Raw genomic sequence first — 10,139 nt, 5'->3', positions numbered from 1 at the left:
AAAAACTCTGTTAATGACTAGTAGTATTTGATCAGTCCTGATTCTGTAAGTATGTCAAAAATTGAATCCAGGACAGTACTCTGTGGTCTCTCATAGGATCTTTCATAACGGTTTACCTTGACATCAGAGCTGTGGTTAGTTACCCAGTTATGATCTGCAAACCTGAAATCAAATTCCAGCTCAAACACTGGGTTTGAACTTCAGATGATAAAGCTGAATTCCTTAGTGACACTGCAAGCAACTAGCCTGACAGTCTCCATGACTGGTGTCACCATGGACCAAATTATACAAAATACTGACTTACTCTATTGATGACAAAGGTATCGAAATCAGTTCAGCTGCCCTGAAAACATTTTTACCATGTGATTTAAGATGAAAAGATGAGGACTTGGTGTAGCTCGGTGGTAGAGCCCTGGTCTCGCATGCATAAGGACCTGGGTTCAACCCCAGCACCACCAGAAAACCAAAAAAAGGTTTCTATACAAATACCATGCCATTTTATGAAAGAAACTTGAGCATTCATGGGGTTTGCTATGCACACAGGCCCTCGAACCAATGCCCAGGGACACAGCGAATACCTCATAACCAAAAGGTGCTAAGCAAAGCACACGAAAAGGTCAAGCAGCTGAGGGACACCATGGGACTGAAGCTCTACCTCTTGGTGATCTGGCTTGGCTCCTGCACATCTGGCTCCAGACCTCATTATCCAGCAGCCTCCGCAGCATCACATCTACCAGCTGCTCCATGATCTTCAAGACCGCATCCAGGATCAGAAACATGGAGGAGTCACGCTCCTTATTCTGTGTGGTGATCCGGATGGTGTCCGCCACAAAGACGTTGGCTGTCCTTTCCAATTTCTGGATATCAACCCAAGGTATTACAAGTTGAACTGAAAGAGAAAAGATGCAAAATCAGATCCCCCATAAAGTGGGAGCCAAACTTCAAGCATCAGCAAATAACAATCCAACGTTCTATTTGTTTCTTTTAAGCTAAAATGCAAAAGTCTCAAAGCCTGTGCAGGGGAAGAGTACACAACTGCCTGACAGCTGCTGGTGAAACCCAACTCATGGGCCAAGGGTTTTCTTAAAGATTGAAGTGTCATCTCCCAGGTTGCTGGCTACTGCATACTTTCAAGGACCAACATTTTGCAATCCAATAGCATACATCTTCAAGAATATTTCAACACTCATGCAAAAGTTTCTGAATCACACAAAATCTACTTTCAAAAACAGCACTCACACATTAAGGTAGAAGAAAAAGGAGTGTGCAAGAGGGTTATTCATTTCTCGTTCACAGAAGCGGGCTGAGCATCGAGTCTGTGTCACATGACTCTTATTATGCTTTGAAGACACTACAAGCAGATTCTATGAAATGCTAAGGTAATACAGTACAGTCAGGCACAGTGTATGTGCACCTCCGAGCTACCTGCAAGCCTGAGGCAGGTGGGTGTCTTGATCCCAGGGTTTTAGGTCCAGCCTGGGCAACAAAGCATGACTTTCACTTTAGAAAAAGAAAGCAGGTGCTGGGACATAGCTCAGTAGCAGAGCACTTGCCTAGCATGTGTGAAGCCCTGGGTTTGATTCCCAGCACTGCCAGAAAGACAGCCAGGTGCTGTGGCACACACCTTTAGTGCCAGTGACCCAGGAGGCTGGAGGATCCCTCCTTGCTAGGGAGGTAACTTAGCTAGTCCTTGTCTCAAAAAGCAAGGTTGGGATGGGGGGCAGGGCTCAACAGTTAAGTGCTCTGGCTTCAATCCTCAGTAATACTGCTACTAATAAAGATAATATAAAATAGTGCAGGTGATACATTTTTAAACAAACATGCTAGTCCCAGATTTTTTTTTGGGGGGGTGTACCAGGGATTAAAGTCAGGGGCACTTGGCTACTGAGCCTCATCCCCAGCCTAATTTTCTATTTTATTTAGAGACAGGTCTCACTGAGTTGCTCAGTGCCTCGCCTTTGCTGAGGCTACCTTTCAACTTGCTATCCTTCTGTCTCAGTCTCCTGGGACGCTGGAATTACAGGCATGCACCACTATACGCATCTGAGAATTAGTGTGGATACAATGATAGGCAGTAGGCTAATGCAGAAGAAAACCGGAGAAGATAAAATCATATCTGTTAGCCGATTCCTCATACAGATAACAAGTAGAAAAACATGATCGAATATTAGCAATAATTAATTTTTTCCAAGTATCATCATCCTAACACAATTAGGTTTAGTGACAATCCTTAGTGTTCCAAATGAAATCATTTCCTTTTCACCTCAGAGAATGAATGTCATATTGTAACATTTCCTTCCACTTATTTAGCCATAGCATTTTCGATGACTTTAGAATTGTAAACAGCCTCATTACTATGTCAGGCCTGGGACTACTCTTTTCCAGCTATGCCAGCTCTTCTGCCCACACTAGTTTCATCTACACTGCCTACTTGAGTTCATTAAGTGACTGCTCTGTGGAAACGCCCTGCACTTAAGCAGCACAAATAGGAAAAACTACACTACAAGCAAATAAGCAACACCAACTTGGCAGAACCCAGCCCAGAAACAGACATGGTGTACATTATAAGGGGACAAGGAAGGCATGGTGGACGTGACCAATCTGAACTGGGTATTGAAGGACAAACAGGAGTTTCTAAAGAGGCTAAGGAGAGAAGGAAAAGCATTTGGAAAAGTGTTCATTTGGGAAAGCATTTCAGAAAGAAGGATGGCCAAGGTTAGGCTGGGGCTCATTCCAAGCAAGGTCAGGAGATGACTGGGCACACAGGGCAGGATACTGAGGCATCAGAAGGGAGTCTGGTGAGACTGAAAGAGAAAACAGCATGTGCAGGAGGCTGGCCACAGCAGATATTCAGAAGGAGGCCTCCCACTGGCTGCACTTGGAGAATAAATGAAGAAAACCACACATACGTGTGCATCTCCCATGCCACCCAGCACGGGCTCTTGAAATGGCTTCTGAAAGTGCTTTCAATGGCAATGGCTTTTGAAACCTTGAACACACAACTGACACCTGTGGCCTTGCCTTTTCCTGTGGGAATGCCAGTACTGAGGACAGTGCCCACTGCTGGTGCGATGTCATAAATTATTTCTGGATTTGAAGTGGACCCAGGTAAAGTGTTCTGCATATACAACAGTCATGATGTTCAAGGACGGGTGTTTTAAAAGATGTCCTTCTGCATTAAGAAGCAGAAGTACATGCTACTCCTATAGAAATATTCACCCATCAGATATGATACTGTATCTTCAACATAATCTATGGTAGTAAAAGGTTTTGAGTAGCTATTTAAATAAGTTACACAGATATGCTCCTGAAGGTAGCAGAAAAATGAATTGTCTCCAGAAAACAAGCAAAAAAAAAAAAATCAAGCTCCTTCGTTGTAGCATGTATACTTCAACTTAATTATCTGCACAAATCATTTGGAAACTAATCCAGTATCACCTGCTGTCTTCTCAACCACCCACTTAAATCTTTTGCTGTGGGATTTAACCTTTAATGGCTTCTCTAGGGAGCCATGCCAATCAACCCCAGGGCCAACTTTATCTTGAAGGACCAAATATTGCAGATGCTGGCACTGGCCTCACATGACTTCATTGACCAGGAGAAGGGGTAGAAGCAGAGGTGGTTGATGCTGATGTACAGACAGCCTTGGCGGGGCACCCAGCCCTTACAGCAGCAGCAAGAGCAGTAGGTGACCACCTTCTCTGCCTCGAGGAGGACGAACCTGGCCTCCAACGTCACCACCGCTTCTCAGAACTTCCTGGGCTCCCCTTTCTGCTCAGCAAGCCTGCTGCTGCTCTCTTAATCTCTTAAGCAATCAGACCCTGACTCACAAGAGACAGGGCCTTCATCCAGGGAGCTGGGCAAAGGGAAGGAAGACAGCACAAGGGACAGGAAGCAGGAAGGACAGATGCACCCAGGCACTTAAGGAATCGCTGTTGTTTCCACGACAACCACTCCTGTCCACAACCCTGAAACAGCCACAGCCAGAGGGGGAAAAAAAAGGCAGAGATCGATTAACCATCACAAGGTTGCAAAACACAAAGAAAAGTCTCTCAGTCACTTACTGACCATGAAGCTGTGGCTGAATCAGCTGACTTCTAAGGTTTTGAGAATTTTAATTCACAATTATTTCCCAAATCCTCCCTACACTCATGCTACAGTTTGGATCTTCAATGCCTCCCCAAGGTCCATGTGTTAAAGGCCTGATTCCCAGCTAGTGTATTGGGAGGTGATGGAACTGCACAAGGTGGGGTCTGGCGGGAGGTCCTTGGATGACTGGGGACATGCCCTTGAAGAGGACAGTGGGACCCCAGCCCCTTCCTCTCTGCTCCCTGGCTCGCCATGAGTTGAACACTTTTCCTCTGCCATAAGCCGCTGCCTTGATGTGCTGTCCCATCACAGGCTCACAAGCAAGGGGGCCCGATCAGTCACGGACTGGAGCCTCCAGAACTGGGAGCCAAACCAACCTTCCCTAAGTCAGTCATCTCAGGTATTTGTGACAGCGATGAAAAGCGAACCAACACAAGAGATACGAAACCCAGTGACTGGCTCTGGTGTGGGAACTCACATCAGCCCCGAAGAACTACGCAACTAGGACCTAAGAGTCTCTTTAAAACAAGAACGAATGTCTTCATTAGGTTCAAAAAGGTCAGTATAAAGCCAACTGCAGGATCTGGAGAAGACTAATGCCGTGCACCACCACTGTCCACTCTGTACTTGTTCAAGGTGGAAGGGAGGACCCTGGCCAAGCTTCTAGAGGGCAGAAGTACTCCTAAATCCCTGGGGAGTGCGGGAAACAGCAGAGGGCACAATCTGACACTGCAACTCTTTTGTCAACCACCACCAAGAAGGGACCTTTGTGATCTGTGGTGGTGACAGAAGAGACTAGAATAAAAGCTGTGGTTCATTTCTCAAGGGTGACAGTCTGTCGTTACCTGTCCTTTTCTTTTTCTTAACATTTTCATTTGTGTTTTATATGACTGTCTTATGAGAGCCTATGTTTCCTAAGATGAGGCTGTTTTCTCAGGGGTGTTACCAAATCCTCACTGTATAAGTCCTTTTAGAAATGAAACCTGGGCACTCACATTAAAATAATCTAATCATAATTACTATAAAATAAACCTCAGTGCTGGTGAAGTGTACTGTTTTCTTCATTATTTATCAGGCTCTAGAGCCGACTGGCATGGCCGAGAACAGGATTCAGAGGCTCCAAGCAGACATGATGGTGGCCATAGGGCCTCCCAACTGTCATGGCTGCATGTCTGGTCCCAGGAAGAGCTGAAGCAGAGGGATTTTTCAAGTTTTATGGAGCAGCCAAGGGCCCAGGAAAGGTCCAACTCTCACACCCTGTGGATCTGGCCCGAGGAGTGGGGAGAACAAAGGCCACGATGTGCTCTCGCTCCCCAGCACTGCCTCCTCAGCTTTCCTTTCTTCCTTCCTTTCTTTTTTTAGGGCATACTAGCTTTGAAGTGTCACGGATCAAAACTGTCACCCCCAAACATGCCACTTCAGCATAAGGATAACTGAGCCAAAGATAACTGAGAAACAAAAAAGACGGGGTACCAGAAAGACTGTTCGCCCTGCCCCATCTGCCTCGAGTCAGGAGGGACTCTCCATCTGCACAGGTGTGTCCCCCTCTGTCCTGGGAAGACACCTTTGACCTCTTGATCTCAGCAGCATGAGGGGCTCACACAGCCTCATGGAGAGAGCCCTACCCTGCCATTAGTTTCCCCCATGTTTACCTCCCCGACCCTGCACCACCCCAGAAGATGGACCCCTTTTCCTGTCACTTCAGTCCTCAGTCAACTGGTTGCTTTCCCTTAAGGTGCTGTGCAAGGTCGATTCTAACCACCCTACCAGTTACATGGCTGAGTTTCTGCCACGTGTATACACTCTGAGTGCATTCAAATCAACTCTTTCTCTCTTGCTCATCTGCTGCATAGCGATGTCATTTCCAGGGCCTCAACTACAGAACCTAGGGAGAGGACACTTTTCCTTCTCCTACAGAAGGGTTTCAGGAAGCAGCATAGCAGAAATCAATTTCCTTCCTCCCAAGCAAGGGAAATACCTCAAGAAAAGAACCACTACAGTTCACGTTAGGCCAAGAGAGGCAGGTCAAGTGTTGCTGATGCTCAGTCCCATCTGATACAGGACACCGAGGCACAGTTCATCGGCAAGGATGAGGGGTGTCCCGAGAGCTGTGTGTGTCTTTTACCATAGCCCAGGTCAGCTCTGACCCCACAGGTAAGAGGTCATGCCCTGGCTGCCAAGCACTGGATGGCCTCGGTCACCCCTGCTCTTCACTCATCCTGCTCACATCCCCTAGTCCCCAAATGCAAAAGACTGCTTCTCTTGCTTGCTCTAAAATCAAAAATTCACTTTGACACCCCTTACGAAAAGCTGGAAGTCTTCAGGTTTGTTTTCAAAAAAACAAAATCCATGGTCTGGGATATTCACAACATTTCTATTAGTGCATTCTACTTATACACAGTAGTGGGGTTCACTCTGACATCATCATACAGGCATGGAATAGAATGAGCTCCATTTCCCTCCCCTGGGCTGCCTACTTTAGTGGGCTCTCTACTACGTATTTGGTCTTTAATTAGTGCTTTATAGGTATGCATCAAAGATGGAATTCACTGTCATATATTCATGTATGTATACAGCACTATTTTGACAATTTCTTTCCACACTGGGGATCCTTTGAATAGAGGAAATGAACTGAGGGTGAGGAAGGAGGAACAGGAAGCGGGAGGAAAGATGGATGGCTTTGGGAAGGTTTTATCCCAAGGGAAGAAAACTGTACTGCAGGCTTATGTGTTCAAGTATGTAAGGAGAGTTCACTGTAGAACAAGGAAACATGTCCCTCCCCAACAGGATCTTAAAGCACCAATCACCATCATGTCCTTGCAAGGACACCAGTTATGTAACAATGTAACTGGCAGCAGGTATGGACAAATACCTCCCAAGATTCCTCTCCTGCCTTCTCACACCTTAACTGGCTGTAACTCCATTTAATTAACATCTGCAGAACAAACATCCACTATTAGTGGGACCAGAGCACTAGGTCCAATGTGGTGACAAATGTTACAGCTAAAGAGAAAATGAGTCAGGAATAACTAATTTGAGGAAGACAATAATATGTTGCTCTGCAAAAACAGAAATCTTAACATTATGGTATCCCACGAGAAAAAAAAAAGGATGATTATATCTGTAAAAGATAACAGGAATTAGGCCTGAGGATGAAGCACCACCCTCTTTTCTTCCTAAATTTCAGGTGTATCTTTATGTGCCGCAAAGACTGACAGGTGACAAATTGAACTAATTTGCCTTTGCACATTAATCCAAAAAGTGTAATCGGACTGGTGAAGACTGTGGGTACGTGGCAGAGTTCAAAATGTCATGAAGAGTCACCCCAGATAGGGAGAAAGGTAGAGATCAAAGGGCCTACCTTCACCTTCCCCTTGACAAAGCTGGCCATGTCGTCTTTATAATCAAACACAGAGTATGGAGGAGATTCTGTCCCAGCCACTTCCAGTGCTGGTTGATTTCCTCTAATGTGGTACCTGGATCAGAATAGAGAGAGAGTGAAAAACAAGAGTCATCGTTTTGCTAACATTAAGTCACTGTGTTAATGTTCTGCAAACATCCCGTGCCAGGGTTCTCACACCCGAGCCACAGTTTGTCACTGAAAGCTGGCACTCTCCACTGGTGCCACGGTCTCTCCCGCCACTGCACTGGGACTTACAAACTTCAGTCCCATGACCACTTAGGCCAGCTCACCAAGCAGGAAAACCTTGGAACTGTCCTGTGACCACCCTGCACACCTTGATCATGTGCAGAGCACCTACCACTCAAGTGTCAGAAGCATTTGCAATGGTACAGCTGTTCCAGCATGGAACACAGACCAAGTGGCAGACGATTCTCAAGAGTCTCACTTAGTGTCTCCTGGGAGAAGAGAGGCCCGTGGAGAAGTACCAAAGTCACGTTCAAAGGGGAAGAACCTCCTGGGAAGGTCCTCACAAGGATGTTGTCACTGCAACAGGCACTGGTTGACCGACAAGCAACAGCCAGGAATTTCACAGGTTTACAAATGGACACTTCATACCATTTACAGCAATATTGAGATTGCTATCAAAAAAACCTGTATTTAATACCTAATCCATTAAGTATCACAGCTTAGCCTAAGCTCCTATCAACACGTTCAGAGCACACCCATTACCCTGCAGTTGGGCAAAACCATCCAATACAAAGCCTATGTATTATAAAGTGTTGAAGAGCTCACGTAATTTATTGCATACTATGCCGAAGTGAAAAGTCCAAGGTTTCTACGGCTATGCTTCCACATGACCGAGAAGTCCAAAAATTGTGAAGTCTGACCACGCAAAGTCAGGGGGCCATCTGGATACGTCACTTTCCTTTGCCTTACAAATCTTCAACAGGGGCCTCGGTCACCTTTTTTGCATGCTTCCCCACTATCTACCCACCATGCTTTACTGGGCACTGACTACATGCCCAATGCTGTCCTGGGCACAGGAGGGAAAGCAGCCAGAGAGACACTGGAACTTTTACTTCCATGAGGGAGGCAGGAAAAAAGAAGTGACCTGAGCTCCAGCAGGGAGTCAGCACAACGGATGTCTGAGCTCTAGCCTGAAGGACTGGGCATGCTCCTCTGTCTACAACCCCAAGCCACTCAGTCAATGCTCACAACTTCTCTCTCTGCCTAAAGTGAGGTACCTTTAGGAAGCCTGGAGAGACTTTGGTCCATGTGAAATTAAAATAGTAATAACAACTTGTCTCCCTTCCTATCTGTTATCCACAGATCTTTTGCCAAATAACACAGTTAACCCATGAAGTAGTTTAACTCTCTCTTCCACCTAGTTTAAAAGAAAAAAGTGCTCTTGAAGGCCCCCCTCTACTTCCCTGTCCTGTCACACAGGACCCTGGAAAAGACAGGGATCATCCTCACAGGCCGCTCTTCCCATTCCTACTCTTGAGCTGGTTCCACCCAGGGTCTTTCCTACCCTTTTTGTTTGTACTTTATTGGACACTCACATTCCTGGGCAGGGATCCTTTCTCAATGCTCAGCACACAACCAAGTATGAGGGCGAGTCAACGACATGCAAGACGCCCAAGTAATGCCTGCACAAGTACAAATATCTCAGTCAACAGCACAATCCTCACACCAGAACATACCCATGCCTCCCATCCTCACTCCCCACAAGAGAACCCTGAAAAGAACAATTCACTACTCAGGACCTTCTGAGGGCAGGACAATGGTAGAAAACAAGCCAGGCAAACCTGACCTGTGTCGACCCAAGGAAAACTTCCTCAGCACCCGGCAGCCCAGTGATGCAGTCTCTTGGCACAGACGTGCAACATGGGGTGGAGACTGCCCAAGTCGGACACAGCCCTTGCACTTTGCCCCCGGCTATTACCACACATGCACACACCTGGGAAAACCCTGTTAATCAGACACCAAGACGGTAAAGGAAAGGGCCACTTTATACCCCAAAACACGTGAGTGCCCTGAAACACACCCCTAAGAAGCCAGGCTCACTCACGCTCATAGCTCAGTGTGCTTCTGATCACTAAGAAAGAGACAGACATGTGGAGGAGAGCCAGAGCTTCTGAAATCAGGTGAGGCTCCCCGGGCATTACCTGCAAGCACAACAACAAGCAAATGCTCCGCATGTTCACAACTCAGGGTCTGGAACATTCCAACAGGAACAAGACTCACCAGTGGCTATGGCCCAGTGAACATTGCATCCATCCAGGAACTCTCCACATGCTATGGGAGAGTACACCTGTGAGCCGGGAACTTGAAGCGGAACTCGAAAGGGAGCTACCTCAGTGTTGGAATCCAGCACTGCCTCCAGAGCACCCACCAGGCCACCTACAAGGCAAAAGAGAAGCAAACACACCTGTGAGCTCAGGGACATGCAGACCTGCAGCCAGTGTGCAGCTGCCACTCCCACATGCGCAGGCAGCATGGTCACTGGTGAGAGCCCAGGCATAGCTCCAAAACCCTGCAGAATCAGAGATCCATGGGGCCCAGAGCTCTAGCTTCCTCACACCCATTTCCCCAGCATCTGCTGTTGGAGTTAGACTGCCCGATTGGAACCCCAGCTCTACCACTT

General features: G+C 46.8%; 1 long non-coding RNA gene across 1 annotated transcript; it reads right to left on the bottom strand.

The window, feature by feature from the left end:
- Nucleotides 1-392: 392 nt before the first annotated feature.
- On the bottom strand, nt 393-9,841 carry LOC124973828 (uncharacterized). Its single transcript, XR_007106715.1, has 3 exons — nt 9,740-9,841; nt 7,451-7,565; nt 393-889 (listed from the first exon to the last, which is right to left on the bottom strand). It is a non-coding gene; the product is annotated as an uncharacterized LOC124973828 (long non-coding RNA).
- Between the last annotated feature and the right edge of the window lie 298 nt (nt 9,842-10,139).

This window comes from Sciurus carolinensis, unplaced genomic scaffold (assembly GCF_902686445.1).
Source record: "Sciurus carolinensis unplaced genomic scaffold, mSciCar1.2, whole genome shotgun sequence".
Lineage (NCBI taxonomy): Eukaryota > Metazoa > Chordata > Mammalia > Rodentia > Sciuridae > Sciurus > Sciurus carolinensis.
This window is presented reverse-complemented; position numbering and strand designations above follow the sequence as displayed.